The sequence below is a fragment of the Euprymna scolopes genome, chromosome 30 (genome assembly GCF_053919585.1).
Source record: "Euprymna scolopes isolate OS-2025 chromosome 30, ASM5391958v1, whole genome shotgun sequence".
Taxonomy (NCBI): Eukaryota; Metazoa; Mollusca; class Cephalopoda; order Sepiida; family Sepiolidae; genus Euprymna; species Euprymna scolopes.
In genome coordinates, this window is record NC_136511.1 from 93,746,618 (window position 1) to 93,758,264 (window position 11,647).

An 11,647-nucleotide genomic window follows, 5' to 3' on the forward strand; every position below is an offset into this window, starting at 1 on the left:
CATACTGAAAGCCATTCTTAATATGGGGAGGGGGTTAACTATTCTAAAATTTCACCTACCAATGTAATAAAAATAATGGAAAGAATATATGTATGAACAATAAATATTTCTTCAGTTCAATAAAATATACTGAAAATCTTTAAATAGGAAATAAATATTTTAAATAAATTAAATCATAAGTAATGAAACAGTGTTTTATTTCATATTAAAAAAAAATTGTTGTGTCCATTTTTTATAGTATTTAAATATGTATGCCCTGTCGGTGGGCATTAGAAGATGATGACTCCCTGTAAAAGAAGCAAAATAAAATGAACAAAACATAAGTAATAACTATGTAAACAACGTGAAGCTGTATAAATGTTACAAAATTACTCGATTCGACATTAAATAACACGAAAAAGGATTGATATGCCGTAAAACAAAAACAAAACAACAAGACGTAAAATATGTTTTGACTCTGTGTTACTCAGTGTATTTGCGAATGGTGACTTTGGTGATTTATTTAATAAAGTCATTCTTGACTTTTGTAACATGTATTTCTAAACATATTTTTTGTTATGTAAGGCTCACTCAAAAGTAAATAAGAATACAAAAAAAAGATAAAGTGGCACAGTAAAAAAAAAAAAACCGAACTCGTAACATTAAATGTAAAAAATATATATATTACTTAATAAAATAGAATAAGCGTTCCGTATTACACTACAATAATAAACAGAAGATATTGTTAAAAATGTAAGTAAAATACTATACTATTTAAACTGTGGAACGATACCTTCTATGCATAATTGTTTTTAAAATAATCCGGAACCATAAATAGACGGTTCATAATAATATACTATGTACTGAATAAGGCAAGCGAAGCCAGGGTTGTAGCTCTTGATACATCTAAGGCCTTTGACAAAGTCTGGCACAAAGGGCTGCTAATGAAAATTATATTGTTTTATATTTGGACATATACTAAATATAATTAGATCCTTCTTAAACAATAGGACCATCCAGGTTGTCACTGATGGACATACATCCAAGCAACATAACATTAATGCGGGAGTGCTTCAGGGGTCAATCCTTGGATAATATTGTGTTAGAGATGAGTATATTTTCTGATGATACAACGCTCTATAACATATATGAGAGAAGAACAGATGTACATAAATCTAAGACAATGGCAGAATAATTAGATGATAATCCCCAGACCATAGTAAAATGGAGCCGCGAATGGATGATAACATTTAATGCCAGTAAGAATAAGCTGCTCTTCTTTAAAAATTACAACATGCTTCTCCAACCACCAATATCCATTACAAACAACACCCTACCTGAGAATTCTTCCTTCAAACTCCTCAGCCTAACACTCACGAGCGAAATGAAATTGAACAAATGCATTCAGTACATTGCGAAGGCTGCTTCAAATGAGGTGTGTTTCCTCTATCAAGCTAGAAAACTACTCAGACCTGAGAGTATCCTGCTAACATTCGGCTATGCATGGAGTATTGTTGCCATATTTGGGCTGGTGCATCTACCACTAGCGTCTCCCTCTTAATTGGGTTCAAAAAAGAGTTTCCAATGAAATAGGCCCCACTTTGTCAACTAAGCTCCAGCCACAGTCCCATCGCAGCAATTTTGCATCTCTGTGCCTGTGTTACAAATATTTTAATGAAATGTACTTTGATGAACTCGTTGCACTTGTATCCCTGACAAACCTGCTTAGCAACAAAATCTCACCCCTTTCACTGTTGAGGTCACCTGAAAACTTTCTATTCTAATAGTTTCTCCCCTTGAACAGCTAGACTTTTGAATTCCCTTCCTGCTACCTGCTTCTCTGGCTGCACTTATATGCAGAAATTTAAATGTAATGTAAACCAACATCTTGTTAATCTTTCTTAGGCATGGCCCCAAATAGTAGCCCCTTACATCCAAGTGGTGATATACCTTATTAGAGGTGAATGTGAGTAAAAGAAAAAAAGAAAAATATGGACTTTTATTTATTTATTTATTTATTTTGCAATATTGAAAATATGGATATTTGAGATATTTATGCACAAAGCTAATATTGAATGTTTCTAATCTAAATCTATTTTTTCTTTTTTTTCTTTATCAGCAAGAAAATTGTCCCAAGTTACTCTGATCTGGAAAAACACAAGGAAAATGTTAAAACACACAAAATGTTAGTATTTAAAATTCTGTTGGTAACTTTAAAGTGCTCTCACTCTATTCATTTTTTTTTTTTTAGTTTTTAGCTCCCATTCGGCAAACTAGTTCTTGTCTTGTAATTTATTTTAAGAAAATGCACTGTAATAAAACAATAACTCTTATGATCATAAAGAATGAAGTATTGTAATAAGTTATTTTAAGAAAGTACATGTAAAACAATGTCAATAATATCAGGCAAAGAAGTTGATATCATATTTGTTTTGTCTAGTTATGAAGATTCTTATTAATAAACATAAGTATTAACATTTGTTACTACATTTTAATATAAATTGTAAATAAATACATATAGAGCATAAAGAATGCTGTGTTTAAAAAAAAAAAAAACTTTGTTTTATTTAGTTTTGTCATCAATAGGTAAAAGAGTATGTAATCATGTGAAAAGCATTTCAGCAGGGAATAAATAATAGTTGACGTATGAAGCACTGGTAGCATAAAAGTTTGAGAAAAATGTTTTTATTGAACAAAAATTAATACTTCTCCCTTTCTCATTCACCCTATCTCTGTATTTATCTTAACTTAAAGACGTTTCTAATTATAAATAAAAGTATATCATTGTTTAATATTTTTGATATTTGTTTCAAAAGTCAGATAGAAACTAAATTTTTCTACTGAAATGTTTGAAGCTCATTATTTTAACTAATAAAATTAATGCTTAATACTTTTTGTTTCTCACATGTCCCTATTCCAAATTTTTAGCAGTGAGCCGGCATTAGGGGATTTTTTTTTTTTTTCAAATTAATATGAATTATTATGGTAAAAATAATTAAATTTAAACAAAAATCATTAAGCAAGTGTAGTAATATATAGTAAGTTATAAAAATATATATGGCCATTGACCTACACAGAATGTTCTGTTTCATCCTTGTGAGAATTCTTCAGGCTTATATGAATAGTTGTGGTTATCCTGCATTTTTATTTACACACATGGTATTAAATTTATGAGTAAGCCAATCAGTTCTTTGTCACCACACTCATCCTAATCAGCCAATGGTCTGGTACTTACAAGACAAAGGTAAAGCTGACCTGAGGTTCAGTTTCTCTTTGTGTGTTTTATGGGAAAGGGTTAGTTATATAATTTTGTGTAAAAAGCTGACCTACTTTAAACCTAGGTGTAATTGGATAAGTTATTTTATGCTTAAGTTTATATTTCGAATATTATGTTAGTTTAATTATATGTTAGTTTTTTTTTAAATATTTTTATATAAACACATGGTATTGGATTTGCTAGTAAGCTAATTAGCTTCTTAGTTGTAACCCCGCCCATCCTAATCAGCCAAAGGGTGGGCATTTACAGGACAATATAAATGTAATATATATATATATATATATATATATATAGAAGTGAACGTGTCTGTCTGTGTGTGTACATTTACCTATGCAATAACTCTGTCAATTTTCAGTCTACAGACTAGAAATTTGATATACAGGGTAATGAGATTTGGGAAAATCTTTATGATCTGTTTTCGGCCAGAAATTTGGCTGTTAAGGGGTCAAAGTTCAACGATTTTACCTTTGAGAACTCTGCCAAACTCCTCCGATTTTGGGCCTAAATAGCAATACACATGAAAAAATTGAAATAGCTTATAGAAAGAGCTTGATGAGCTAAGAAAGAATCTTTTTAAATTTTTAAAATCTGATTAAAATTAAGGAAGTTATGGCTATTTTTGTGCCTCACACGTTTGGCTATTTTCCCCTCTTTAAGACCATATGCGTTTCGTCACATTTTTTACACTACTTTTTCAGTAAAAATGTCATATCTTTGTTAAAACACAAGACTAAAAAATGAAATTTACTGTATAAGTGTATTTTTGTACAAGGAATCAGAATATGCAACTGAAAATCTCCCAAAGTTTATGGTTTCCAAATAATCTGCAGTAAATGTGCATAAATATGCAGCAATTCCTTAAAAATGCCATGTATCCATAAACAGAAAAGAAGTTGGAGAACTCAAAGTTGAATTGTAATGTGCTTTATGTACAAAAAACTTAAATCTAAACATAAGACCATTTAAAAATGAATATATTGCAATATTTCTTTGGTATTATTGTAGATTAACACCTTCTGTTTAACCCCACTCAACTCCTTCTGACCACCCCTCCAAAATGTGATTCTACCTTTTTAGGAAATTATGTATAAAATGCCATGAAAATGAAAGATAAACAAATTATTTTAGAATTGAATGTAAAATAATTTCCTATTACAGATCATTCTAGCATTTTAGGGCAGTTAACTGTTTTTTTTTCTATGGGAAAATATGTATGCTTTTTTTTTTTTTTTTTTAAGATGATTATGTGTAGTTTTAAGAGGGTTTCTATGCAATGAGAATATGTGGATGGTTGCCATTCGGACTTAGAATTAATTGTAGGGCTAAGGAAAATTATGTGTGAACATACTGAAAACTTGACAGAGACAAAGCTAACAAAAACAATATTAGAGGGGGGAGCGGTTAGTTTCACAAAAATTTAATGTAAAATAATTCACCATTTCCTGGCCATTCTAGCATTTTAGGACAGTTAACCAATTTATTTTTATGTGTATTTTCTTTAAGGAAGGATCTATTTTTTGTTAGTTTGTTTTAGATGCTTGTATGTGGCTTACAGAGGTATTTTGTTGGAGGGGGAGGGGGCTTGCCACTCGAACTTAGTGTTATTGTTAGGGTTAAAGAGTGTTTTAGGAGGAGACTTGCCACACATAATTTGGATTAGAGGTGAAGTTAATGTAACGTGCATCCAGGAGATAAGCGCCCGCGTGTTTGCGTGTTGTGTGGGTACGTGGGAGAGACGGATGAGGGGAAAAAGACTTACCTCGAGACCAGCTCAGCGTTACCGACCAAAAATAGAAAAGAAAGACCAAGATGGCGACCGCCGTCTTTTGTAAAGTATGATGTCTCGCAAAGTCACACGAATTCTCGGAATATGCAAATTTAGCCGGCCTAGAACGACGATAAAAGCGGGTGAGGGGAAAGACGTGGGAGAGTGACGATTGAGTTGGCTGGGGAATCGTGTGGCTGTTGCTTCTTGTGCCGTGTTGAGGATATCTTACCGTGTTAAAGAGAGAGTCGGGCGCCATCTTGAATTTTTCCTTACACTTTTTCGTTACAAGCTATTCTGGCCATTTAACCTCTAGGACTATGACCGAGTCGAAATTTGACTTGAAGCTCATATCCGAGTTTGACGGGTCCACGTCCATCGTCGACTGGGTTGAAAGGGTCGAGCTGACGTGCGACCTTTGTGAGATGAAAAGGGTACACACTGTGATTCCCCTGAGATTGGCTGGGGGTGCCTTGAGTGTATATCAGCAACTCAGTGCTGCCGAAAAGGGAGATGTCACCGCAATTAAAGCTGCGCTGTACAAGGCATTTGCCATGGATCCTTGTACGGCCTATGAAAAATTTGCTTCCCGAAAACTTCTACCGGAGGAAAGCGTGGACGTTTTCTTCGCTGAGTTAAAGAAACTCGCAGTTCTGTTCGGTGGAGGGGTGTCGGAGCGGACGCTCGCATACACGTTTGTGGCGGGCCTTCCCACTCGGGTGAAGCAGCTACTGAGAGCCTCAACCAGCGTTTCAACAACGACCATGGAACACTTGATGGAACGTGCTCGAGCCATCATCAAAGATGAGGAGGACCTGGGGGAACCAGTTGTGATGGCGACACAGACAGGCCAGATTGGCGCTCGGGAGATTCCGAATCAGAACCCTGCAAGCAATGGGAAATGTTTTCGCTGCGGCCGACGCGGACATTTTGCAAGGAATTGCACCAACAGGGGGCGTGTGCGCTGTTTTAAGTGTGGCGGTTTGGGGCATCTAGCCCAAAACTGTGCGGGAAACGTATCAGGGGAGAGGACGTCAGCGCCGCCCTGCTCCCCGAGCAAAATTTGAACAAGGCGCAACCAGTAATGACCGTCTACGTAAACAGGATACCCTGCTCAGCACTTCTCGACTCAGGCTGTTCGCATACTATAGTGAGCACCAGGCTGTGTCCAAGTTGGACTAAGAGGAAGATCAAAGTCACCACGATAGGAGGCGAGACCCAGACATGCTGTGGAGCTGGAACTGTCAAGATCTACACGGACACCGGTGCAGCCACTAAGATCAATGTGCTCGTGACCCAAGTAAATCTCCTGGGGTTTGACCTGTTGCTTGGATACGATGCCATCAAGGCGCTGGGGGGAGTCGCAATTCATCGGGATGGAAAGGTGCGATTCTTAGAGGCCCCAGTGTGTGCAGCGCTCCATATCGATCGGCCGGATTTTACAGTGGACTACGACTCGCGCAAGAGGGCCTGGATTGCATCTTGGAAGTGGACCGAGGGAATGGCACCGACTAAACTCAAGAATGGGGTTGCAGAGTACCCTATACCCAGTGAGGCCCGAGCAGAATACGAAAGGGAACTAAAGGCGTGGATCCAAGATGGCTGGTTAATCCCCTACCCTGAGGACAAGCTTGGGCCTCCGAAGGGTCTAATACCCTTGATGGCAGTAGTCCAGCATAACAAGTCGAAAGTACGGCCCGTGCTGGACTATAGGGAGCTTAACAAGCATATTGAAGCCTACACTGCCGATGCTGACGTATGCGCCAGTAAGTTGAGGGAATGGCGTCAGAAAGGCACTAATGTCTCAATATTGGATTTGCGAAAAGCCTATTTACAGGTGCGAGTTGATGAGACGTTGTGGCCGTTCCAGACAGTTTTGTTCCAGGGGCAGAGGTACTGCCTTACACGCCTTGGCTTTGGCCTAAATGTGGCACCACAGATCATGAAGACTATTGTCAACACAGTATTGCCCCAAGAAAAGCCCATGAGGGACTCAACGTCAGCTTACATTGATGACGTATACGTCAATGAAGATGTACAGTCTGCGTCGTGTGTCAAAGAAAAGTTGGCTCAGTTTGGTCTGGAATGCAAGAATCCCGAACGTTTAAGGGAAGGAGCACGTGTATTGGGATTGGATGTTTATGAAGAAGATGGCACCCTACAATGGAGGCGTGGCAGTGAAATTCCAAGCATCCCCAACCTCGTTACAAGGCGGACCATTTTTTCTTGGTGTGGAAAACTTGTTGGTCACTTACCGGTCTGTGGCTGGCTCCGCGCAGCTGTTGGTGTGATTAAACGCAGAGCAAATTTAACAACCACGGGTTGGGATGACATATCCGATGATGTCCTACTAACTCTGATTATTAAAGAGACACTGGAGAGAGTGAACAAGAAGGACCCTGCCTGTGGGCGGTGGTGTGTTAACGGAGACAACGTAGGTGTGTGGGTTGATGCCAGTTCTTTGGCGTTGGGAGTATCGTTGGAGCAAGGAGGAAACGTGTTCGAGGATGCGTGTTGGCTGCGGCCCGTAACAGATTCTCAGCATATCAACCTGGCAGAGCTGGACGCTGTTGTAAAGGGGGTAAATCTGGCCCTGCAGTGGCAGTCTAAGAAGTTGACCTTGTACACAGATTCTCTCTGTGTCTACCACTGGGTGTCTGACACACTTTCAGGACGGACACGAATCCGTACCAAGGCAGCAAGCGAAATGTTAATACGGAGAAGGCTAGACACGCTAAAAAACCTGGTATCTGAGTATGGGCTATCACTGAGTGTCACTCTGGTGCCATCACATTGTAATCGTGCTGACCAACTGACTCGTGTACCTCACAAATGGTATGAAGCCGCGAAGATGGGAATGGAGATTACTGCTCGATCTTGTGCAGTTGCAATCGACCCATGTCAAATACAAAAAATTCATGCACAGAGCGGACATCCGGGTATCAAGAGGACCCTTTATTTTGTGAGGCGTGCATACCCAGCAGTGACCAAGATGGATGTCAGACAGATCGTCAGAAATTGTGAGGCTTGCCAGTCTATTGATCCTGCACCAGAGCGATGGCAGAAGGGTCGCTTGGAAGTTGAGTGTGTGGCAGCGGCTTGCCATGGATATTACCCATTACAGTGGCAAGCCCTTTCTAACTCTCATTGATTGCGGGCCTACGAGATTTGCGGTGTGGCGGCAGATGACCAGACAGGATTCAGCAAATGTTGTTCGCCACCAATCATCCATTTTTTTTGAGCGAGGTGCGCCGGAAGAGCTCCTGACTGACAATGATGCAGCGTTTTGTAGCCAGCAAGTTCGGCAGTTGTTAGATGAGTGGGGCGTCCGACTACGGTTGCGATGTGCGCATGTGCCGTCAGGAAATGGCATTGCTGAAAGAAGCCATCGTAGCATCAAGAGAATTGCTGCCAGGAAGCGATGTACTATTGCGGAAGCAACATATTGGTACAACATTACGCCAAAGGACGGGACGTCCCCTTCAACCGCACCTGCGAATGCTATTTACACGTACCGAGTCGGAGTGAAGGGAATCAACACTACGCAGCCAACCGACAAGGGAACATATAACAGATATGAAGTGGGAGATCCAGTGTGTGTGCGGCCTCCAGGAAATCGGTGCACCGACAAGTTTAAGCGAGGACAAATATCTGGAGTGATTAGCCAGCAGTCTGTTTTGGTCGATGGAACCCCACGACATGTGCGAGATCTTCGCCCAGCTACCGAGGTGCGTCATACAACTACAGAAGAAAGCAGTGAAGCGTCTAGCGATGAGCTGCCGATGCACGGATTCAGTGAGCCCCTTCCAGAGACTGATAGCGATACTTCATCTGATGAGGCGGAACCAGATCCAGAGCCCGAATCTGACACAGTGAATGTACCTCTTCGCAGAAGCACACGCACTAAAAGGCCACCCCCCCAGTGCTCTCTATGTGATCATCAGATCAGGGGGGAGTGTAACGTGCATCCAGGAGATAAGCGCCCGCGTGTTTGCGTATTGTGTGGGTACGTGGGAGAGACGGATGAGGGGAAAAAGACTTACCTCGAGACCAGCTCAGCGTTACCGACCAAAAATAGAAAAGAAAGATCAAGATGGCGACCGCCGTCTTTTGTAAAGTATGATGTCTCGCAAAGTCACACGAATTCTCGGAATATGCAAATTTAGCCGGCCTAGAACGACGATAAAAGCGGGTGAGGGGAAAGACGTGGGAGAGTGACGATTGAGTTGGCTGGGGAATCGTGTGGCTGTTGCTTCTTGTGCCGTGTTGAGGATATCTTACCGTGTTAAAGAGAGAGTCGGGCGCCATCTTGAATTTTTCCTTACACTTTTTCGTTACAGTTAAGAGAGCTTTTTTTCAAAGAGAGCGTTCATCACTCATATTTACTGTTAGCGGTTCATAATTATTGGCTTTATTTAGTTTTAATTTAATAAGAAACTGCGTTGCAAAATTTCAAAGAAAATTCCATAAATTTGTTGATTTCTATTTTCGAGGTTGAAGGTGTTAATTCCATAGGCCGTTTATACTACGCTGGAGCAGGTAAAAATATCTTTCGCTTAATAAGTAGAAAAAAAAAATAACGAAATAAAAAGCTTCCTAATTGTAGTTTGATGTGTTTTCTAACTGCTTTTAAAATTTCAAGAATATTGATATAGATTTTGAGGGTTTGTATTACTATACACATAGATTCGAAAAAGTTGTCAAAGAAACAAATATATAACAAATAAATGTTATCAAAAGCAAGTTACTTTTCTACCTAACTGGATAATTTTTTAGTGTTTTTATTTAATGTAACATGTTTATTCAGCTTGAAAACAGTGTTTACCGATGTTTTGGAAAATTTTAAATGGCGCCCGCCGCCCGACTCTCTTGAAACGGTAAGTTTGAGGAAAAGAGTTAAAAATAAAAAAGTAGATAAAATACTGCTAGAAACTCACTCAATATATGTTACCGTGACATAGGCTGACATATATTCGGTGAGTTTTTAACAGTATTTTGTATAGTTTTTTTTTTTTTACTTTTTAACTCCTTTTCTCAAACTTACCGTGTCAAAGAGAGTCGGGCCGGGCGCCATTTTTAATTTTCCAATACATCGGTAAACACTGTCCGTTTTTCGAGCTGAATAAACATGTTACATTAAATAAAAACACTAGAAAATTATCCAGTTAGGTAGAAAAGTAACTTATCTTGCCTTTGATAACATTTATTTGTTATATATTTGTTTTTTGACAACTTTTTCGAATCTATGTATAAACGAGATTTTGATACTTATTTTGATTTTGAAAAAAAACATTTGTGGCTGTTCGCAGTAAAACATTGTTTTAATTCGCTGTTCAAAACTAATTTAAAGAATAAAAGTGCATGCAAGCTATATATCTACAAAAGTTTATTTTGTTTTTTTTAACCATGTTTTTAAATTTGACGAAAAATGTGAGAAATTGCAACAGATTCATAATGCCGAATTGGTTGGGATTGTTGTTATTATACATTCTGAAAACCGAATAGTTCTAAACTAATGTTATTCTGATAACAAAATAGCTCTAATTAAACATAAGAACATTTATATTCATATTTCATTATGTTTTCATTTTGTTTCATTTTGTTTTTCTTAATTATTTTCATTATGTTTCATTTTGTTTTTCTTAATTCGTTCTTGAATAAAAATTAAAGAACGCGTGTTTATACACTGTGCTATGGTTGATTCTACAGGCTGTAGCTGCTGCTGCTGCTTCTAGTAATATTAACTTCATTTGACCAAATTCGAGGAATAGAAACAATTTTTTTTTTCGGGTAGGTCCTTTTAAATTATCAATTACCGCGGTCCTACTCAACATAAAATAATACTTTTAATTTATAAAGATAGTAAAAAGATTGATTTACTTACTACTGGGTGTCCGAAGAATTTTTTTTTCAAAATGTTTGATACTCGGCATATTAAAGTCTTATTTTTAACACGGCAAAAAAAGAAATGGTCAAAAATATTTCGGACACTTGACAGTATTAAGATTAACACCTCTTCTTATTGATTCCCAAATTTCATGACGAAATTCTTCATACAATCGCGGTACGGACCTTTAGAAAACGGGGGTTATTACAAAACCTTACCGAAAATGCCATTTTATGACGTTCACATTTTTATCCCTTTATTTGCTCAAAACTCTTAAAATATATAATGTACATTCATATTTATTAATTCATTTGAAAGTATATTCATTTCCGAACAAAACAGTAGTAATTTGAAGACTTGAAGTGCTTTGGTTTAAAAATATGGCTATTTTAGTAGAACTACCTTGAAATCTGTGATTATCCAAAGCGTTTTTTCGTCCGTGTGTATTACTAGCCTAAACACTTGAAATTTTAGATATAGGTTGCTTGGACATGGATCTAACTTAATAACTTGATTTGAGCCCAAAACAATAAATGTTAAAGGGTCATAATAGGGGTCAAAGTTAAAACAATTGACTGCTTTTTTTTTTTTTTTTTTTTGTTTTTTTGTTCAACATACACCTCCTCCAAACACCCGGGCAAGCCAGACTGAAATGCTTGTATATCTATAAAAGTGAACGTGTCTGTGTATCTTTGTGTGTGCATTTCCCTACACAATAACTCTGTCAATTCTAAGTCTA

The 11,647-nt window shown here is 38.0% G+C and overlaps 1 long non-coding RNA gene across 2 annotated transcripts in view; it reads left to right on the plus strand.

Annotated features, from left to right (window-relative positions):
• The window catches only part of LOC145254890 (uncharacterized), a 53,527-nt gene extending 51,202 nt beyond the window's left edge, over positions 1 to 2,325 (plus strand). For both annotated transcript variants that reach the window (XR_013863828.1, XR_013863827.1), the window contains exon 4: positions 2,099 to 2,325. This is a non-coding gene — a long non-coding RNA (uncharacterized LOC145254890). The remainder of the gene's footprint in view (positions 1 to 2,098) is intronic.
• Positions 2,326 to 11,647: the final 9,322 nt, after the last annotated feature.